The sequence below is a fragment of the Bactrocera oleae genome, chromosome 3 (genome assembly GCF_042242935.1).
Source record: "Bactrocera oleae isolate idBacOlea1 chromosome 3, idBacOlea1, whole genome shotgun sequence".
In the NCBI taxonomy this organism is placed as follows: Eukaryota; Metazoa; Arthropoda; class Insecta; order Diptera; family Tephritidae; genus Bactrocera; species Bactrocera oleae.
Window position 1 is genome coordinate 8,829,152 of NC_091537.1, and position 23,536 is coordinate 8,852,687.

At 33.8% G+C, this 23,536-nt stretch overlaps 1 long non-coding RNA gene across 1 annotated transcript in view; it reads left to right on the forward strand.

Annotated features, from left to right (window-relative positions):
- LOC118681874 (uncharacterized) overlaps positions 1 to 23,536 on the forward strand; it is a 181,798-nt gene that overhangs the window by 56,872 nt on the left and 101,390 nt on the right. Inside the window, exon 2 of the long non-coding RNA XR_004977617.2 lies at positions 17,863 to 17,924. This is a non-coding gene — a long non-coding RNA (uncharacterized lncRNA). The remainder of the gene's footprint in view (positions 1 to 17,862; positions 17,925 to 23,536) is intronic.

The window sequence follows — 23,536 nt, forward strand, 5'->3', positions numbered from 1 at the left end:
ACCATTCAATGTAGCCGGCATAAGAGTGTTGAAATTTTATACGCAAAAATTATAAAAATCAGTTTTTGTCGACAAAAATAAAAAAATAAAACTTTTGCAATCTATCGATACTCTTGTTGGTACAACTCTGCAGGAAGTTGTTTGTATAATTGATAAATGGAGAAAATGGGTTCATTACTATGCTTAGATTAAAATTAATTTTGTTTTTGCATTATTTTTATTTTTTGGTACATTAGATTAATTGATGATTCACGTGAAAACGTGAGTATGCGAAATTTATTATTGGTGTCCATCTAAACAGCAACTTTTATGTTTATTTATATATTCAGTCAAAGACCACTGAAATATAAATGTACTTTTTGGCAAGAAAAAATGTTAAATAAAAAAGATTGAGGAGATAGTTCGCATATATATACAAACAGATGGGCATCACTTAATCGACTCAGCTCGTTATGCTGATTATTTATATATTTATTTTCTCCCTTCTTGATGTTACAAACTTAATATATCTTGTTCAGAGTATAATAATTAAAATGAATTCATGAATAAAACGTTATTTTTGGAGGCCATTTTGAATTATTTCAGTATTTTTTTTTGTTTTGCTTTGCTTGAAAAAGTAATGACTTATATACCTGTTATAAACCTTGATTAACTTTCGAAAATATAGAAACACGCAAGATCAAAATTGCATGCGGACTGCATGATTGCGAATGACTTTTTTGACCAAACATGAAACGAGAGTCTTCAAACAGCCGTCGTAATCGCCAAATTCGGCTCCTTGTGATTTTTTTCTATTTTCGAAACGGAAAAATCAGCTTCGTGAAGTGCGACATGAGTCCATAGACTCAATATATAAATGTTCATAGAAAAATTTTACGCGTCCAAAACAAACTGTTGCCGAAAGCCACACTTATTCACATACATAGCAAAAGTTTTGCCAATGCAGAAAAAAATTTGTTATCGATTCAGTTTACACAGGTAAAATGGACCAGTCCGGGTCATTTTTGATCTTATTGTATGTATATAAGAAATTCTTGACCGTATAGCTATATTGAGGTCCTATTGAAATCAGTAGCTCCCTTCTCAACATTAAATTAGTCTGACAACGCCGATGCAAAGATGTTATTCAAAATTACCAAAACATTTCAGAGTGTTTGGCAAAGAGAATAAAACGTTGCCTACTTTTGAGGTTCAGGCGAAACCATACTAAGCCTTGCTAAGAATATTTATGTACTTGCGTAAGGACATGTAGAGTTGATGATTTAGAGTGCACATTTATTGAAACTGTACACAGTTCTTAAATTAAAATATTACTAATTTCAAGTATCTTAAATTTCTCACAGCAGCTCTCTACAGCCGTTGTTAATTTAACTGCAAATTTTATGAATATAATTTTCACAGGACGCATTCCACACTCCCTCTTTGACTTTTTCATATTTATTTAATTTCGTATGCGCATAAAATTCTAACATTATGCTCAGAGTAAATGAAAAAGTTTCAGCATAACCTCATAACCCATTGACATTGATGAGGGTAGGATATGCCACATTATAAAGCGCCACATATGTGCGTGTATACGTAATAGCTAACGAAATCTTTGTTCATGAGCGTTGAGTGGTAAATAAGCGCATAGTTGGAAATGAGTGCGTATTTTTACTTAAAATTATGCATTTGCCGTGATTTGCTTGGAACTTGCAGCGCAAGAAATTTTGCTACAAAAATATAAAGTGTAACACATATAAAAACAAAATTTATTTATAACAAGATTTAGTTGCATATGCATTTAGAAATGATATATATATGATAATGTGTGAGCACATAATTTTGTATACAAAAGGCAGCGAGAAGTATTTCAAGGACATCCTGTGCACTTCGTAGCAGTTCGCCTGCACGCTAAGTTTTATGTATGTGTGTGTGTGTGTGCATAAATCTGCTCACATTGATTTCTGTGCCTGTGTCGCTTTCTTTATTCTTACCCCTCAGCTAAAATATTGCTAGCTTAGAAGCGTACATATGTATACACACGCTCAGCTTAGCTGGCTGCGGCTTTTCGGCATGAAGATGTCAATGTGTGTGTGTGATGTCAATGTGTGCCAACCTCGCGACAAACACTTTCTTTATTCAACTTTATTCGCCTGCAAGTCAACCCTTTTCTATGTTTACTTTTATTTGAATACTTTTCAGCTTTTCATCTCTTGTTCGCTCTTTCTGTATGGTAGGGCATGCTGAACACACACACACACTTACATGTATATATAAACTCATTTGTGTTCATGAGTCGGTTTTAGCACCGAAAAGTTGCCTAAAAAGTTTATAATTAAAATACTTTGTTCAAATTTCTTTCACAAAATGTCGTCTTTGATTTGCTGCAGAGCCATGTTTTGACATATTATCCTATGCCTCTTTTGGTGCAGCATACTTTTCTAACCCTTTTCACATTTTGCTGCTAGTTTCTATTGTTTAAAAAATGGATATTTTTCTTGGCAAAAAGCCGCTTTAGTGTTTGCTGTAGCCTGCCATTGTATTTGTATCATTCCCCGGCTTACTTTTTGCCTCACTATTTACTTACCGTTAACATCTTTTATTTTATATTTTTCCTTAATATATCCAGCTAAGTCCTTTAATGCCCTTCTATGATATCTTCTCCGTAAGCTATCTAATATTTTATACTCCACTTCACATTCACTCATCTCTTTTTTTCTCTATTCACCTCAACCCCTTCTTTCCTCGAACAATTTTTTTTGTGTGCCATAATTCAATTTATGCCCTATTTTCTCTCCTTCAAATTTCAATGTCATACCATTTTGCCGCCACAATGCATACATGCATTTAATTTAGTTTATGCGGACCTTCATCAGCGATAGGTCCAACCGCTATATCATATTTTATGATCCTACTGTGTGGAATACTTAAAGAAATGAAAACATAAATTAACACTTCAATTTTGCTTTTATGGTAAATGACACAAAAGATATTCAAAAAAATACCCTTTCGTAAATAGCCTGTCAAGAGACAAATAGTGAGAAAGAGAGCCATAATAAGAGCAGATAATTGAATTAAAAGACCGTAGGGGTAAAAATTTTACACAAATGTTGTAAAAAAATATACATACATATATACAAAAATATATACGTATAATTGTGGTGTCAAAATAAAAAGGTACTGGAGAGGTATTATAAAGTGAGAAAGAGCTAACACATATTAATAATTGCCGAAGAACATATGTAGGTACAACCCTGTAGGAAAACTCTTGAAGAATTTTTGTACAAATTGTTCTTTATTTATATATTATAAGTAATTGTTTCAGACTAGTGGATTTTAATACTCGGCTGTTTTCAATAAATGTTTGGAGAAATATTTTATGCACCCGAATTATTTTTCTAATAAATATTTTTATACCCTGAACAATGTATATTAAGTTTCTGTTGGTAAATACATGAACTTATCCGTCAGTTTTTGAGATATCGATCTGAAATTCTGCACAAGTTTTTTCTTCTCAAAAGACTACTCATTTGTCGGAGCCGCTAATATTGGATCACTATAGCATATAGCTGTCATACAAGCTGATCGGTCAAAATCAATTCTTTTTATGTACATTTCTTCGTTTGAGAAGATATCTTCACGAATTAAGACCTGAGTTAGTGTCCAAAGCAATGCTACAATCTCCGAATATATTGTTCAGCTCGGACCTTTATAGGCTGTAGCTGCCAAACTGATCGATTAAAATCAAGTCATTTTTTTTGTTAAACAAGATATATTTACGAAGTTTGGCATAGACTTTTCCACGGCAGCGCTACAATTAATGAACGTATTGTGCCGATTGGACCAGTATAGCATATACCTACCGTATAAGCTGATGGATTAAAATCAAGGTGAAGATCTTCATGAAAAATCTATATTCCTTATTATATTATTGAATCAAAATTAAATAATAAAAGTTTCGGTATAAAAATCCGAAATTATGGAAAACTATTTTAAAATAAGATTTTTGTTCATAAAAATATACAAATATTTATATAAAATTTTCCTACAGTGTATTTACCATACATCGTATACATATGTATATACAATATATGGATATGAATATGAGCTGACGCAGAAACGCAAATTAATTTTTGTCGCATTCGTAGGGCTTTTATCGTTTATTGTTCCACCATCCTTCTCTGGCTGGGCTTCATACGTACGCATTTCGTTTCGAAGTTTTGCCCATTTCACGCCTGTGGCATTTTTGGGTCAAATAATGTATGTAGTAGTGTGTCTTCTGCATGCTTTCGTGCGTGTGCGTGTGCTTACATAGCTGTGTTCGTGTGTGCGTGCATTTTGTCGTCCATTTGGTATGTCCTTGATCAGTTGCTGTGATATGCAGTTAACTGCTTCATTTCATTTGCGTTCACATGCACTTACACACATACAAACACATACACTCAAATACCTACATGTACATGTGCCATATGCTTTCGGTAGCTCACTTTTATATTGTACTTATACAACTTAACACTTTTTGGCTCGACCATATCATGAGACCAGCATCATCGATATTGACCCTGTCTCATGTCCACTCAGCATAAATGATGAAATGCCATTAAATCGTTTCCGACCTTTTGTCGCCGCTGCCGCTGTCGTTGCTCTCGATCTCTCTGCGCTGTTGGCTTTCGTCACGCTGTTCGCTTAATGCCTTGCTCATACTTGTATGAAAACCTTCGTGTGCGCAAATATTTTCGTATATGTTTGCTGTTCTTGTATTTGTTGTTTACTATATGTATGTTTGTATTTGTAGTTGTTAGCTTTTGTTTTCACGCTATAAGTTATGTTGTAATTTTGGTGTTATTATTGTTTTTGTTGTGGTTGTTGGTTGTGTGATTTGGCACTGGGGTTGACCCAATTGAGGTTATGTAGTGAAATTACTATCGAGCCAGTGTAAATGTCAAATACGCTACTAGTGGTAAGTGCTTATACGCACACATTATAGTACAAGCATATGTATATGTATATATTAACACCTAAGTTGCGTGTTTGTGTATGCTTTATGCCACTCTGTGTGCCAGTTGTTCAATCGCGCCTGAAAGTGAAAGTGCACGTGGTGAAAGCGAACTCGTTCATACTTTCACATAGAAATTTCGTTGTATCCTCTATATGTAAATATACTATATATAATATATAAAAATAGACGAAAAAACGTTATATTCGGCTGCACCGCAGCTATAATACCCTTCACAGGTACATTTCTTATATCATAAAAGGGTAAAAAAACTCTCTGATTTTTATTGATCAGTTTATATTACAGCTATATGTTATAGTAGTCCGATCCGAACAATAGATTCAGTGACTTGAGCGTTGTCTTCAACAATAACCTTTGCCGAATTTCGTGAAGATTTCGAATCAAATAAAAAAGTTTTTCATACAAGGACTTGATTTTGATCAATCATTTTATATGACTGCTATATTCTATAGTAGTGCGATATGGGCGTTTCCGACAAATGAATAGCCCCGTAGGGTAAAAAGAACGTGTTTAAAATTTTATATTGATATCTCAACAACTGAGAGAGCAGTTCGCTTATATACAGACAGACGGATAATCAAAGTATTTGTCTTTCAGAGGTATTACTTGGTCCTTAGGAAACGATGACCGAAGTTACCAACTTTTTAATGCCAAACAACACTGTGCTTAACAGCATGAATCAGTGAGGTAGATATCAATTGATTCGGGGTCTTGGGGCATTACAGGATCTAGATGACCTTAAAACTCTCTAACCCATATTAATAATTGTGTGGTCTCAAACTGCACTGTGCTAAGCAACGAACCAGTGGAATGAACATCTATATAATCGAGGTTTGGGTAGAGTCCAGAAAATTTTAGAACCATATAACTCACAAGTATTTGACAAATATGCAGGCGATAAACCACATTATGCTAAGCAAGACAAATCAGAGTGATATAGAAGTTAATATATTTAGGGTATTAAAGGCACTAGAAGATCATAGAACTCTTTAGCCGATATTATTCATTTTTTGATGCTAAACAATACACATCAGAATCATATTGGAGCTTAAACCCACCTTTTTAGTTTTTAGGTACCAAGCCTTACTGTGCTTGGAGAATTATGATAACCTAAGTTCTTTGAAATGTCTTTAGTACTGACAAATATATATAATCAAAGTCAAATATAAGGTTTGACAGAGTTTGGATCAGCTGCCATACACGTTTGTGGTCTGATTTGGCAGGTTTTCACATTGTGCTATTTGAAACATGTAAATATAAATTATTTGGAATTAATTTCTGAGTTAGAAAATTTCAACTATACAAATCATTTGAAGGTCTCCTTTTTTGTAATCCTTATTGGCAAATTTTCTGGTGCCTTTTCTTAGAGAGTTTTCGCACGTTTAGTGGCGTTATGTAAGAAGTAGTAGAAGTTTCGCCAATTTTAGCCGAGGGAACTCCAATCAATTCTGAGTTACGTATTTTGAAGTAAAATTTTAAATACCCATATGTTCCTGCCTTCGGATATTCCTCTAATAATGGCTAATGAATGTTTGTACCTCAGTTGACTATGGAGTTATAATATTGTATGTATTGTACTCGAGCGTTTTGTGTATTCTCATCGCTTATCATTTCATTACTAATAGTGTTACTATTTGGCCTGAACTAATCTTAATAAAGCGACTTTTTTTCTTAATATAGGTCTATCTATCTGTACTCATATCCATAGATACTTAGATGCTGCGCACACTCCCTCATTACTTTTCTACCATAAAGATCTGTTGCTCATTTTCGCCATTTTTTTTTTTTTTTGGCACTAAGGAGATAAATCTTATTCGCCTAATTTAATTGGACACCTGTGCAGCTTATGTGCGCTTTGGTAGGGCAAAAGTTAATGGCTTTCTAATTAAGACTTATGGGTGGAAGGGGTAGAAAGCGCAGCATAGTGTTGCGAATGAGGCAGATTCGGCTAGCCAACTAATGTGGATTTATAGGCGGAATGTGAAAGTGGTTATTTAGAGCGGCAAGTGAGAAGTTATGCTTCCAACTAACATATTTCTATATATGTATGTATAAAAGTGTTTGAATGTGTGCAAAACATATACAGAATTTTGAGCAAGGGTTCTTTAAGCTAATAATGCTAGATAAATGCATTTCCAAATCTAAATTTCAAAAAATCCAACTTAACCTCAAATTATATACATACGTATAAAGCTCTCTCTTTGTTGCGCTTCACTCGCTGCTTTTCATTGCTTGGAAGATTTGTTGCTCAACTTTTCGCTGAAAAATAAACGCTTAAATAGTAGTATAAATCTTAACACAAACAACTACTAATCTTTTCCTCCGACAACACATACGCAGAAACACACATTTATATAATATATAGTATACAAGTATATGGTGTATATGTATGTATTTTTGCACAAAATTGCTTTGCGCTGTTGAAACAATAAACAACGTTTGTGGCGCCCCAACATGTCTACCGGCACGCTGTCACACACACCAGCACACATTGTTAGCAAATGCCAGCTGCGAAATGGGAAATGGGGAAAACAACATTACGCGGAAGTCGAGACGAGCTGGCAACATCAGCGACAGCATTGACGGCGCCATAACGCGGGCGAAGTTGTTGGCGGTGGCGTTAGCGTTGGCGCAAAAGTTTAATTTATTACCACAACAATCATGACAGACAAATAACACACCAGCATGTATATACTTGTATGTGTTTATAGAGCATGTATATATAATATACAGGTTGGTTGAAAAGCTTCTGCGCTCGAAATGAAAAAATAATGTTTTTGGTATGAAATATATGTATTTATTTAATATAATCTCCCTTAACTTCAATACGCTTATTCCAATGATCCTCCAATAATTTTATGCCATCGCTGATAATGACTTTTCGGTAGCTCTGCAAAATAAACGTCTACGACTGCAATAGCTTCTCCATTCGACGAAACACGCTTTTCACGAAGGTATTGTTTCAGATTTCTGCAGAAGTAGTAGTCGCTGGGAGCCAAATCTGGTGAATACGGTGGATGCTCAAGCAATTCGTACTTCAATTCACATTTGTGAGCAGATGCATTGTCTTGTTGAAAAATTTTGTTTTTGTGCTGCAAACCAGGTATTTTCTCACGATTTTTTTCATTCAGCTAATCCAAAAGGCTGCAATAATATTCAGAGTTGGATATTTTACCTTTCTGCAGATAATCAATCAACGAAATTTCTTTTGCATCCCAAAAAACTGTTGCCATAACCTTCTTTGCTGATCGTGGTGACTTCACCTGTTTTGGAGCTGCACAATCAGCTTCAGTCAATTGTAAACGTTCTTGTTTCAATTTAGGAGCATGGTGTTAGATCCTAGTCTTATCCATAGTTATAAAACGGCGCTAAGAAATCGGTTTTATTCTGCTTAAAACTCTACAAATTATGCTGAGAAATTTGTTTTCGATCCAGTTTTTGTTGAATTGTTAACGTGTGCGGCACTAACTTTCCAAACAGCTTTTTCATATGTAATTCTCCATGTAAAATATGAAGTACTCGTTCGTCTGAGACGCCTTTGGTCTTAGCAATTTCAGGCTTAGTCAAACTTGAATCATCACTAACAATATTATGAACTTGCTCAATGTATTCTGGTGTGGTTGCGGTTTTTAGTCGTACTTCGCATGAATCGTCTTCAAACCTAGTAAGACCACGCTTCACAAGCTCAAAAGTCAAAGGACTCCTTTTACACTTTTAATAATTGTTCAATTGTGCTTTTTAATCTTTCAAAACAAAGAATCTAATCACTACGCGGTATTTCATTTTTCAATATAAAAAAAAATACTCTGACATGTCAAATTCAAACTGCTTGTAAATAAAGAACTAATTGACAGAATGACTTGTAACTTTGCATGTGTTCTGACGACAGACGTACCAACTTGAGGAAGAAAATGGAGCTAGTAGTGCTATTTCTTGGAGAGACCAACCAACTTTTCCACCTACCTGTATATTTATACATAATCGTATATGTATATTTTCATGTATGTATATGTTCATTCAGTAAAAAATACAGCATGTGTGAAAGGAAAATACCAGCAAATATAAATTGGAATTGGAGAAATAAATACAAAATTTATGTAGACTTGTATATATGTATGTGTGTACGTCGTTTGGTGGTCGTTAATGACAAGGAGCAATAAGCGAAAGTTCTTAAGGAATTTTGGTTTGTGTATATTTGTGTATAAATATTTATGTACATATACATATATATGGTATATGATATATATATAGAAGGCAACCTCATGTGCATGCAAGCATTTATTCATTGACGAAAAAGTAATTTGGATTAAATTATATAAAATTTCTTGTCTTTGGGTATACATATGTTAAATCAGCCGATCTAGATGCGCATAAGTTTTGTCTTTTAGTGGTTAAAATTTAATTAACATTTGTTATTATTGAAGAGATTTACTCAGTATGTCTACCTTGACGAGATTTGTAAAATTCCTTGGCCATAACACTACTAGAATAGCATTTTATAGCTTCTTAAAAACCACATGTCTAAGAAAACGCCCTTTTCCGATAATATTGATGTTTTGTTTCCAAATGTTCATATGTACATTCCTTAGGCATTCTCTGAGTAACAAATATATACCTTCAAACTTTTCGTAACCTTCAAAGATATTGCAGAATAGACTAAGTTTTAGGCTTTTCTATTTACTTTATTTGAAACTGTGACTCAAGAAGTTATATTTTCATACTAAAATGACTTATAGATTTTTGGTATATCAATATAAATATGAGGGAACGTTCAGTTAGATATTTTGATTCTGATTTTGCCTTAAACATTCTATTTTAGCTTCTGCTGATTTAGTTTTACTGCCAAATAGTATTTGAATCAATATTTAGAAAACTTCTATTTTTAATCAAATAATTTGTTTAATTTTTTTTTTTTGAGCACTTTAAAAAGAAATTATATTTTCTAATTTGAAATTGTTAGTTCGCCTTAATGTACGCAATGCGTAGTGAGTAATACAGTGTGTGTTGCCTACATTACGGCGCATTTCACATTGAAACTGAAAAATTTGGATTGAAGATCTATAACAGGTAATTTATTTTTAGAAACATTTGATGTAAATCTTATTATATTAGAAATACCGGTAAATATAGATTCTGATTGTGTAAACTGTAATTTTTTGTTTTGAAAAATTTCTGAGACAATATAGTGGATCTTATGTTACTTACTGTTACCAAACTGTAACATATCCTTAAGAGCAACAAATAAGAAAAATAGAGTACGAGGTTCCTTGAAGTCTTGGAGACATTTTTTGTTAGTATTAAAAGTCATTCTGCGAACTCTTGCGTATTCTGTCAGGTTGAAAACTTTTTGCTGTGAGGATTATCGAACTTGTTTTCATATAGCAAGTCAACTAATGTATGAAACCTAACAGGAAGCTTTCAAAAGTCCAGCCCTATTTATTTGTGCATAATTTAGCTTGGACTCACTGAGTTTAATATAATATTGTATATTTTTTTTTGGAAAACGATACACCGATTTTTTTCTTAAGAAAAAAGTTCAGTTAAAGCTCTTCAGAACTTTCATGTAATTATATTAGTTTATAATGTCGCAGAAAGCTCTTAAGCGAGGCCTCTCTAGCTATGCAGTGGTTCTACAACAGTTGTCATATTACTTTCCATCTCTTTTCCTCTCTCTATTCTTGCATTTCCAAAAACATTAGCGTGCTGCTTAGTCCGCCTGTATTATTGTGCATGCCCTCGTTTGTAGAAAAAATAATCTAAAATGCATAATCCACTTAATTGCCACTGACTTTCGCTGCTGCATTTGGCATGCAACATGGATTGATTCATGCTACTTTTATAGCAATGCTGGTGCACGCCAGCAAACACAAATGCTGCTTTCAATGCACATAAATCACGGTGGAAATGTGGCAAATAACCGTCATCAGCAGCAATGTTTGCCAATTGGCACTCTCGCCAAAGCAACAATAACAGCAACTAGCAGCAGCAGCTCGCCAAGCGCTCACCATTTCACACGCTGCATTGTTAATGTATGTGTGTATGAGTTTGTGTGCGCGTCCATTATGGTCCAGCTGTTTGGCATTATGCAAATTTTGTTTATGTTCGCTTCGAGGCTCGAATAAGCATGCTTATGTGTGTGTCAGCTATTTGCTTGGGTCTGTGTTTGCCATATACGAGTATGGACATAAAGACACATTTTGTATGCGACGCTTGTGCAGGTATTGCATATTGATTTTAGTGAATTATTACTGCCACGTGAGTAGGCATCAAGCAGCCGGCCAAGGTTGCAACTATTCCAAGCGCAATTAGTGGACATCATATTCAGTCTTATCTTGGCTAAAGTGACACTTAGCTTGATTAGAATTGCAATGTGCATGTTGGCACAGCTATGGAGGCTAACGAGAAAGCGTCTTCAACATTGAGTTGAATTATAAAATATTTTGTCAAATTTGGGCGGGAAGTCATATAGTGTTCAGCCTAGATTATCCACGCTTTGTAGATCGACTCTCAGTTGTGAATACTTCCTCAAAAGTGCTCATAAGCGGTTGAGTTCTACTGTTTATACTTTCAGTTTTAACATCAGATTAATGTAACTAAATCTGAAGATATAAGCGACTAACATAAGCTAGTTTCTTCAATCCTCGTTGTTTGATATAAATCTCGATCAAGTCGAATTTAGGTTGTTTACTAAGAAAAAACAAATTCTGATATAAAGAACTTTATCTTGATTTTGATCGACTAGTAGCCTGATTTAGGGCGATTCCGACAAATAAGCAGCTTTTTAGGGAGAAACGGACGTGTGTAAAATTTCATATCGATATCTCGAAAACTGTGAGTATATACAGACAGTCTAAATCGACTCGGCTCATTTTCTACTGGTTGCTACAAACTTCGTGGCAAACTTAATATATCCTATTCAGGGTTTATGGGATAGCTTAGTTTAAGTTTTTCTTCCTTTAGTCCACATGTTGAACAAAAACCATTTCTTTGAGTTCTGCTTTGAGCTTTTTAGCGAATCTCATTTTAGGTCAAACATTTTATTTAACGCTTTATATAATTACCTAACCCCTTTTTTACTATCAATCGACCATTACACATCACTTCAAGAATTTTAATTTACGCTCAACTTTTGTCGACAACATTTTGTTTTAATGCTTCCACCAGAAATCCAATTGTTTCGACGCAAGTTTCTTTACAGTTATTTTTCAACATAACACCAGCAACCAACACAAACAACGGAAACAGCAATAACAAGTCGCATGTATGAGTAAGTAGTTGCAGATCTGCAAAGTTTCGTAATTTTCAAGACGTTTCAAGTGTCACGTCTCGACGCCAGCAAAGTTGTCAAGTACTTAACTCCTTGTAACTTTATGCATATCAGCTGTGTAGCGCTTCTTCGCTGTAGCTACACTTCAAACTGCAGTCATATGTACATACTTGTATATGTGCGCATGTGTGTGTGTGTGTGTAAATGCAGGTTTATATGCATGTGTATGTGTGCGTGCGGGCGCGCGTGTTGTGTGTTGGCTTCTGAAAACTTACAACAAACACAGCCGTTAAAACAGTGGCAAGCCATACAACTAAGTGCCGGCATGCAAAAATGACGACAATAACAACAACAGCAACAACCACAACAGCGGCACAATGTAAAGCGGCATTAAGTGTGGCATTCTTGCAGCGGCAGCAACAGAATGAATGCTAAAAGGGCAACAACTTGTGGCAAACACCCATCTTTTAACACATATGTCTGTATATATGCGGTTGTTGACTCACATATAAACATAAATACTTGTATGTATTTCGTATGTTAGCATTTTTTGTTTGTATCGTGTGTTGTATACGTTGCATGTTTCGCCTAAAATACGAGCTGCAATAACGTGTTAGGCGTTGCTGTTGGCCCATTTAGCGGTCGGCTGCGTTTGCTGTGCCATACCTTGCTGTGCTGTGCAGTTCAACGGCGGCTGTTCATTTTCGCCAACAGGGCGTATGCGTAATTTGAAGGGAAGTAAATTTGCACAAGCCGACACATATCTGCCACCATTTGCCTATGTATCTATAAATGTACGTGTGTAATAGGTGCATGCATTTACGGGTACTTAGCTAGTGAGATATTTATAAATTCTAGACGAAATGCAAACAATACTTTGCTGTACAACTGAAAACAAAAATGTAAAAAAATAATATTTATTTTGCAGTCTTAGTTGAGACACTTTTAAGTATATATTACAGCTTAACTCAATTTCGAGATATTTTAAGTTTGAAATTTGATGCCAAAAACTATAAATTTTGCTACAAATACTATTTTAGCTTTGATAGCTTAAATACTAGTTTTGTGTGAAAAAAACATTGAAAAAGCACCTGAAGTGGCTGCTTTAAAATATTTTGTGTTGATAGGTGTGCTTCGTAGCAAACTTTTACTTAAAACAAAAAAAGAAAAAAACGCTTTAACTTGAGCTACACCGTAAACGTAATACCCTTCACAGGTGCTATTCTTGTAACATAAAAGTGTATAAAAAGATCTTTATCTTGATTTTGATCGGTCAGTTTGTATATCAGCTCTATGTGATTGTGGTCCGAACTGAACAATTTTCGGGAGGTTGTGGTGCTTTTTTGGGAAATAAATCATGCACAATTTCGCGAAGATATCTTTTTAAATAAAAAAGGTTTCCATACAAGAACTTTATTCCGATCGATCAGTTTGTATGAAGACTAAGCGTTATGGTACTTCAATCCGAACAATTTGTTGAAAAATTATAGCGTAGCCAATTTGCCAATTTTTGTAAAAGCCAATGTGCCAATTTTTGTAAAAATATCTTGTCAAATGAAAAAGGTTTCCATACATGAGCTTAATTTTTATTGGTCAATTTGTATGGAAGCCATATGCTATATTGCACTGATCTGAACAATTTTTTGGTATATTGTTGCTCGTTTTTTGGCAATAATCTATACAAATTTTTGTGAAGATATCTTGTCAAACAAAACAGTTTTCCATACCCATGCCGATTTTTGCCTGCTATGTTAAAGCGCCGAAAGATTTCTGTGGCACGTCTAGATGAATAACTCGAATAATGAGCAAAAGGCTTTGCAAAAATGCGGATTGTATAAACCAGCATTGATGCTAGAAATCGTCTGGAATCGTGTTCCATATGACTTGATTGTCAAGTTAAAACTTTTTTTTTAATTCTTGCAGCTTTCGAGAAAAATTTTAGGTTCACGCTGCTTGACTTTGTCCGATCTTTGTCCATCTTAAGAGTTAGATGCTACCGAATTCGATATTATATGATTTTACTAACATTTTTAAACTCCCTGCCTTTGATTATTACATAAGTGGTTAGGCTAGGCAGTATACAAAGAGCAAATACTGCATTTTTGATTTTACAAAGGTTCACATTTTCGACGTAACTAGACCCCAGTGCCAGCTCGTGGATTACTAACTACCCTAAAGTATTACTTAAATATGATTTCATAATATTGTTTGGACTTCCAGGTAATAAAAAACTTTCAAATTAACAAATAATATAAACTATATTACAGCACATTGTATGGTTTTTCGTTTTATTAGAAGCCTCAATATCCATTTCCCAACCAAAACTATTTTCATTTCCTCCATTTGGCAACCATAGTGGAATATCAAATGCTGCAAAACGCCTTTACGTCAAATGCAAAAGCTCTTTAGAACTTCTTAGCTAACTTGAATTGTGTAACCTCAACTGCAGACTTAAATTAACTAAATGCTAAGTTCATATGTACATAAGTTTAAAATAAGCTTTTGTAATGCAAGAGCACCGTCAGCCTGACATGTGTCAGCAAAGTTGACAATTTCTCAATCACTAAAATGGCAAAAGTTGCTCGAAGTTTCATAGTAAATAAGTAAATACAACACCTACATACGTCTCTAGGTAAACACAGCGTTAATATTTGATTGATAAAGTTTCGTTTTCGTGCGGTTGTTGCGAGTTTGCCAAGTGTGCTTACGACGTAGCATTTACTTTAGGGATCCTTTACGGATTTTTTGCGCTACTTGTTGTTGCGTTGTGATGATACTTAGCGATACGGGTTACGTGGGTGGGTATGTAAGTTCGTAGAGGTGGAGTGTAGGTGCATTGAAGCGAATAGTTGAGTGTCACCATTAGTGTGTAGAACTTGATTTAAAGTTTAGAATTTGACAACAAAACTATATATACAGTTTATATGAAATTTTATAATACAATACTTTGAACAGGTTATATTAATTTTACCACGAAGCTTGTAGAAGGATATGTCGGAGACTCTGTAAAGTTCATATATAAGTAATCAGCGCGATGAGTTAGTCATGTACGTTGGTGTATACGCGCTCTAGTAACGCAGTTTTATCGAGCTACAATATAGCACGCGTCCCCAAGAAGCTGCTCATTTGTCGGAACCGCTGATATCGCATCACTATAGCACATAGCTGACATACAAACTAAACGATCAAAATCAAGTTCTTGTATGGAAAACATTTTGATTTGGCAAGATATCTTTACGAAATTCGGCTTGGGTTGTTGTAGAAGGCAACGCTACAATTTTCAAAAATTTATGTTTGATTAGAGGACTATAGCACATAGCTGCCATACAAAATGACCAAACAAAATCAAGATAAAGTTCCTTTCATACCATTTTATGCTATGAAAAATGCACCTGTGAAGCGTATTACAGCTTCGGTGCAGTCGAAGTTAACGTTTTTGCTTGTTTTCAATTTTTATTTGATCTATGTGTCTTTTTCAGTCATAAGAAATATTTTTTTCCAAAATATTTTGCTGTAGAAGCGCATTAATATATATATACATATATACAAATAAATGTATTTACCGAACTATTATTTTTCACAAATTAAATGAACCGCAATCAAATTAATTCATACCTTACCCCCCTACCAATGCTTTTGAAGCGATAAAAAGCAAATCCTACAACTTACTATTAATATCTGCGCATGTACGATTGAAAAGTATGATTAAACAACACTCCCACCACGCATGAGGCGTGCAATTTAAGCAGTCATTCTGAACTACCCATTGCAATATTTTTAATTGAACTCTTTTAATTTTTAATGATTGCTTCATAATTTTTTTACGTCAATCAGCCAGTCAATTGGGAAATATTTTTAATTAATGTCGGCAATCATTTGCACAGTTATATACCTATGTTGAGTGGAATATAAATATGTACCTGTCTCATTCAGTGTACCGTTTGATACTTTACGTACCGCTCACTTGTTTATTGCTTGCATTCTTTTTTTTGCCACTCTCAAACATACAGTGGTCAAAACGATCTAGCGACAGAAACTTTTTCAAATGTGTGCTGTGAGACTTTTCTTAGGAGGTCTGCATTGTTTCAAGCGCTCTTGTATATTTTATGCATGATAACTAGTTCAAAGCGATTATTTCTTAACATAATCCATAAAAATTTGAAATGTAAGTAGTTTGATGAGGGAGATTTCTTGCTAGTTACTTACTAGTTACATATTGAACCAGCACTTACTATACTCCAAAGATTTATGCGCTAATTACAGATATTAACTTAAGAAATGAAGTTATTCATGTTATTCTCTGGTAAAACCAATACAAGCATACATAATAATTTATAGAATGTATATTCATTATTATTCTTCCCAATTGCAATAAAAATAATTTTGAAAAGTTTCTCATAGTATTTTTAAGTTATTATTTTTCTTTAGTCAGCTTAGTAATTTCAATCACTGTACTCCGTGGGGAAGTGAATGATTGTCGAGTGAATCAATTAATTGACTACTTCACTGCTGTCGTAAAATGCTTAATCATAAATGTGTATTGATAAGTGTGACAGCTGAAAAATCATTTGTCAGGAACATAATTAAAGTAATTATCGTTGGAACATAAAGGCTACAACTGAATATGTCACTGGCAAATGAAATTAGTAGTAATTATTTGCTATACAATACAAACATAATGATTCTTCCATGATTAAATACTCGTTTACTTTGAATAAATCACAAAAAACACTGTACAACACTTACTTACAATTTAATACAAATATGATGAAACATTTTGTTTAAAAACAGTATTGGTTAGAGTAATCGAAACGAATTACTACCCACAATTAGGTGATAAAAATGCAAAGTAAAATGTTGCCTACAATTAGGCGTATGCTGAAATTTATTATTATAGTTTATAATACATAGTTTAGCGTAGATATATACCTGTTTTGGTCTTTTCTCATGGTCATGGTTTTGGTCATGTTCTCTTCTTAACTTAAAATATTAAGGAAACGAGGAAATAACATCTCACGAACTAGTTTATGCGCTCTGTAACATTTTTTTCTCATTTATTTGAGTGTTCTCAAAGCGACCAGTCTTGTCAAATAACACCGTATGCGGACTTACATTTGCTATTTTATGTTAAATAAACCTTGATTATGAATTAAATTTAATAAAATGTGTCCGTCGAATGATGAATTGCTTTTGTGACTTTCAAATGGACGCAAACAAACAATTGCTGATCCGAATTCAAAAAAAGTGCAATTAAAAGCGTAAAGAGTAAAGATAAATAATTGGCATTATTTTACAATTAATTTTTTATTAAAATTATAATTTTTTAATATCTTTTAAATAGAATTTCATAAAGATAATTTGGAACTATTAGTGAATAAAAAATGTTTTTTCATAAAAGGCAATTATCGACGTTTAGTTGTTATCAGTGTCAAAGTAAATCGTCGAAAAAAACTGTTTTTTTGTTGCAATATTATTGCTACTTACATTTGACTACATGCCAATAATATGTGAGATTTGTGGTCATTTTGGCTTAATAAACGTAGCTCATTAAATATATTATTTTTTACTGAAATTTTCTAAATATTTTTCTTTTCAGCAAATAACATTCTTTCGGGGGTTATATCAAGATAAAATGAAAGGAAACTCTTATGAGGATCGGTAAGTCTGGCATAATTGCGTACATATTAACATTTTGCATATGTTTTGCAATGATTTTTGAAAAAATTGAAAGTTTAAAAAATGTTTCCCGTATATTAGGCATACTCTTATTTACGCTCTTCTTACAGTAGTTTTGAGTTAAAAAAACCTAATTCCTAAAAATTAATTGTTTGGGAATGTACCATATGACCTGATTGATGCGTGCAAACGTAGCCTTTCGCTGTGTTCTAAGCTTTCTTGCTGTTAACATAGCGCTTTAAGCTTAAGTTTGAGCTTGAATGTGGTAGCGAAAGTACTAGTTCTAATAAATTTTGAATTCAAGACTTTTTTTTTTGTTAAAAAAAACACTTTTCTAAGTATGATTCTTTTCTTAGCGCCTTACATTTATATAAACGTTTTTGTTTTTTTTTAATTTTCTCATAAAGGTTACCCAGTTTTTATTTTTTAGCAAAAATCTAATATTTGCTAACAAAGAAAACAAAGTTCCACAGCAGCTAAACTCTTTATTGGCCTATTATCGTTTTACTCGTGCGAAGGGTTATCATCTACAACCGGCGATAATTCTTTAATGCACATTCTTCTGGTTAAGCCGCCAATTTAGATTGCTTTTGTCTGCCATAGTGTATTCTTATTCATGATTTTTTTTTACTTTTTTGTTGTTGTCATTGTAATCGCATACAATTTTTCCAAAAAATATTGTCGAGAGCTACTGTGATGACACTCATTATCGAGTTGAAATGGTTATAAAAAGTCTACCACAAGAACGACGTGATGTTAAAATTAAATATAACACTCAAGTTTAGTCAAAATTGGTTCTGTGTTTTTTTTTTTTTTTTTTGTTATGCAGAAAACTTTATGCCATTTATAATTTGAGCAAAATATCGGCCAAATGGTCAACGGCTCCGTTTGCATATCTCCATCCGTTTACGCTAGCTTTCGATGTCCCGTTGCAACATTTAGTGCGCTGAATGTTGATTTAACATACCCCCCAAGAAAAAATAATCTAGTTGCAATTGCATTTCCTGTATCACACGACAATTTGACCTACCCCAGTAGCGACAATTTTGTTTGTTGACGAAGCCTTTAAGCTAGAAATGGACATGAACTGAGAAAATGGTTTTTCGATGAAAATTCAGTAGTCTATAAGTAAATTCAGTACCAAAATCAAACGTGACATGACGAAATGGCAAACCTTACGGAATACACTGATAAAATTTGACACAAATCTGTAAACAAAAATGGCCGCCACTAGCTGTCAAAATCAATTCATTCCTACTGGTAGACGCTGTATAAAACAGAATATCATTGGAACGACCCAAAAGTTCATCTAGCCCGTCAGCGTTCTTAGATGAACTGTTAATTAATGAGCTCCCACGGCTTCTCTCCTAAATTTGTATCAGAAATTAAAGTATGGTTGATAATGGGAGATATTTTATAGTGAGATTTTCTAATTAAATCATTCTTTTCTTTCTCTCCTCATTTCGACGCTTCTCGTGTGAAAATTAAGATTATCATTTGAAGTTGCTTTATATTATTCTATAATATATAAGGATAATGACAATTCGTTAAGGCAGCTGTGAGCTACTTAAATTTGCAGTAATACTCTTGCTATAGTAGTTCTCATAATCTATATATTATATTTTTAAATCTTACTCAATTACAAAATTTTCTTTAAATACCAAAATAAAGCAAATAGTAAATAAAAATTAGCAGAACTGTCACCCTGAACGATTTATTGCACGCAAGGAAGTGTCTCACCTAAGGCCGGAAACCATGCAACCAGCAACTGCCACAACAAAAAATAAAATATAATAAATAAACTGCAGTTCAAACAGGCCGGAGCACCAAGAAGCGCCAGAACTTTTGAATACTTAAAAATATTTTGAATTATGCAGCAACAAGTTTGGTTTAAAGTTCCCGGATACTCACTGGACAATGCCGCACCCCTAAGGAAACACAAACGCACTATAGGCGCAACTACTCTTTTTAGATATGTACTATGTGTGTATGTGTGTGGGAAGGGCTGCAGCAGATGATAAACTTTATTAGGCGCGTGTGCATGTAGTTGTAGTGCCAGTGCCCAAGGGATAAGCAACACACAAATAAAAAGACCAAGTGCTCGAGGTACAACAACAAAACTAGCAAATACTCCTACAGCTAACGGCAAAGCGAAAAGAGTTGTTATGCCAAAAATTTTACGAATACTTAATACGTACTTGTATGTGTGTGTGTGCATGTGCAGCATTGTTTTTCGGTGTTTTAGTGTCTAGTTATTGTTTGGAAACCCTTTTCCAATGCTCCTATCAGCCCCAAGCAGCACACACTTAGCACTTCAGTGGGACTTTAAACAAAACCCAAACAAAATGCAGCACATACAATTGCGAAGCCACAAAAATATTATTTGTGTAATGCTGTGCTGAAAATGTTTCAGTGTGTGTTTGTGTGCGCTTGTGTATATATGTATTCTTACATAGCACTCGGTATAATTTCTCCGCTGTATGAGTGTAACACTGAAACTAGTTAATAAATTTGGCTCTGATTTAAAAACCCGTACTAGAAAGTGAGATAGAGTTGTGTGTGTGTGGCTGTGTAAGTTAGCAGCAACATATGCACACTCTTATCTGCCCATTGGGATTAATATAGCATTTTTGCTAACACACACGCGCACTGGCTTTTACCGATTTCGGTTGCAGAGTAGCTCATTTAAGTTCCAGTGTCAAGTGTGCAGACATTTGCTTTAGGTCAAGTAGTGAGAAGATGACTTATGTTTACACAGTTACTTACTCAAACACTTCACTTACTTACTTGGTTACTTATGGCTTAAGTGTACTTAAGTCTAGTACTTTGTTTATTTATTTGTTTTGGTTGACCTTAACAAGTGTTGTTGTTAAAGTAAAAAGCTGATGGATGCCTTTAGAATATCCTTTAGTAAATTAGCTAATTGTTATTAAATAGAAAAGTGCATAAATGAGGTGTGAATGAAACTATCTCTACTAACATGTTAACAAATTTTTTTTCTGTGCAAGAAAAATAGCTTAATTGAAAAACGTATTGCTTACATTTATGGTGAATAATATAAATGTTTAACCAAGTCGCATACCCCATTAAAGGGAGCTGATCTGAGTGAAATTTATAAAACTTATATTTTTCATACTTCGATAGTTTATTATCATAATATATTATATAAATAACATCTCAAAACTTTAAATCAATAATTCAAATATTTTTTGTGCTACAGCCTTCAAAAGTGTATGCGCTCGGTTCAATCAGCTCTATCAGTTATCTTTAGACGTGTTTTTCTAAAAACTATATTTTTCAAATTTCGTTGAGTGATTACCAAAAGACAAATGATTCGATTGCTATCACATTTTTTCTGAAAGTTTGGATATAGTGCACCTTACAATCACATGCCAGCTTTTTGAGTTCTCTGGTTAAAAGAATTTGAAATTTTGGGAGGTAAAAAAAAAACAAAAAAATTTTTTTGGGAAAAAATTTTTTTTTTTTTAAACTTCGCCATTTAGAGAATTTTTGATTTTTTTTAACGGTAGGTAACTGTACGTACAATATAATCTAGAAGGTTTTATCCTCGTAGAACATGGTAATTACAGCAGCAGTGGAGGACATTTTATTTTAACAAATTTTTCCTGGCGATTATGGGACTGCCTTTATTTATATTATCAGTTAGTGCGGAATCGAAATTTATCACCAATATTTTCTCAATTTCTGAAAAATTGTATGCATCTCTCGCTATTCTGGGAGTACCTAAATCGATTCCCTCTTATTTGCTTCTGCTCTTTAGACCAATTTCGTGAAAGAATTTTTTTTATACAAGAAAAAAATAAAAAACCCAAAAACTTGGATATTTGAATTTTTCTCATAAATTTTGAGGTCTTTTCACTACCTTCAGCTTTGCAATATAACTTTATTCTATAGGACTCGTAATTTTACGAAAATTTATTTAAACTATTTTTAACCATAAAAAATTCATCAACGCTGCTTACCTTTTCTCTTCCCGAACTCAGATCATTAATTATTTTAATTATTTTTCTTTCAATTATTTATATTTTATCTCTCGTATCCAAGGGGTTTTATCTACTATAATATTTTTTGTTTACAAAAATTGTCTGCCCTGCTTTACAAGTCCTATTTGTTGAAACTTTTTCAAGCCGGTGTCTATATACAGTTGTTTCTGCTTGGCTTTAATATTGCTTCTTCTCTTTTGCTCTTTATTGGTTACGTTCTTATTAAATTTCAGAAGTTTTACTAGTTGAACTACGGTTCTGATAAACAGTCTCTCAACCCTCTTTATAGACGCAATACTCGTATTTTAAGCGTCATTTTTCGCTACACGGTTCCACGAGTATCTCCGCGTTTACTAGGAAACCCGAATATAAAGATATCGTAAATCACAGATCACATTTATGATTTATGTAAAGCTCAGCATTTCAGATTTATGTAAAGAGTCGAAATATACTTTTATTAAAATAATTATTAATATGATGTTTTTTGTTTTTTTTATATAATATTTAAGATTTTAATGTGCCACTTTACCAAATAAGTACTACATCAACCCACCCACAATAGTAGTTTTTTAATAATATGCTAGCAGTAGCACTTAAAAGGTAGCTGAGTTGAAGACACCTACTCATAAAAAGATGAACTCGGCTTTAACCTCTCAACAAAACTTCTTTCCTTTCACAAATTGCTACGGCAACATTGCCATAGAAACTTTTGTCTGTACCAAGTCCGCCTACGCGAATACTCGCTACGCAGGCGGATGCGCTGTTGGTTGCAACAATTGCAAGCACTTGTTGTTAGCTTGCTGCTGTTGACTTCGTTGTCTGCTTGTATGTTGCAAACTGTTACTTTATATTGCCGCCACAGGGTGGTGCATTTTTGTTTGAAAGAAAGAAATTTGCAACTTTTCCGGCTTCTGTTGGCGTGCCGCATTCTTTCGTTTGCTACCTTCGCCTTCGACGCGGCATTTGAGACATACGAAGTTGCTGGCTCTTTTTGCTACCCAATACTACTACAGCTCCACTATATTTTTCTCGATTTCCTGCACAGACATTGGACTTAGAAGTTGTTGGTGTTGTTGCTGTCGCAGTACAGCCTCAAGGTGCACTTAAAATGAAGCGACTTTCTTTGTAAGAAAACAAGCAAATAGTTTTGTAGGGGGTGAAAGAATGAAAGTGCATACAAATTAAGTCTACAGTTAAAAGTTTCGTGGCAGCGAGCAGTGCGTAAAAATTTATTAAAAAAAAAACATCTCTTGCTAGTTATTTTGGACGAAGGCAAATTATCGCTTTTCGATTTAATATGGAAAAAAATACTTATTTTTGTTTTTAAAATAATGTTTTAAAGGTTGTTTCGGAAAGCTGCACTGTTTCATTGTTTTTTAACGAGTGTTGCCTACATTTTGGCTCACCAAGCTGCACTGATGCATTATTCTTCTACCCGAGTATTGCCTACATTTAGGCTTAACTTAATTTTAGACAAGACGCACACCTAATAAGAAATATTTTTCTGTATAAAAAATGTAGAATAGAGAGAAACGTTGGTTTTTTCGAAATATATAACGACACAAGCCCAAGAGTAATTTATGCCGATAT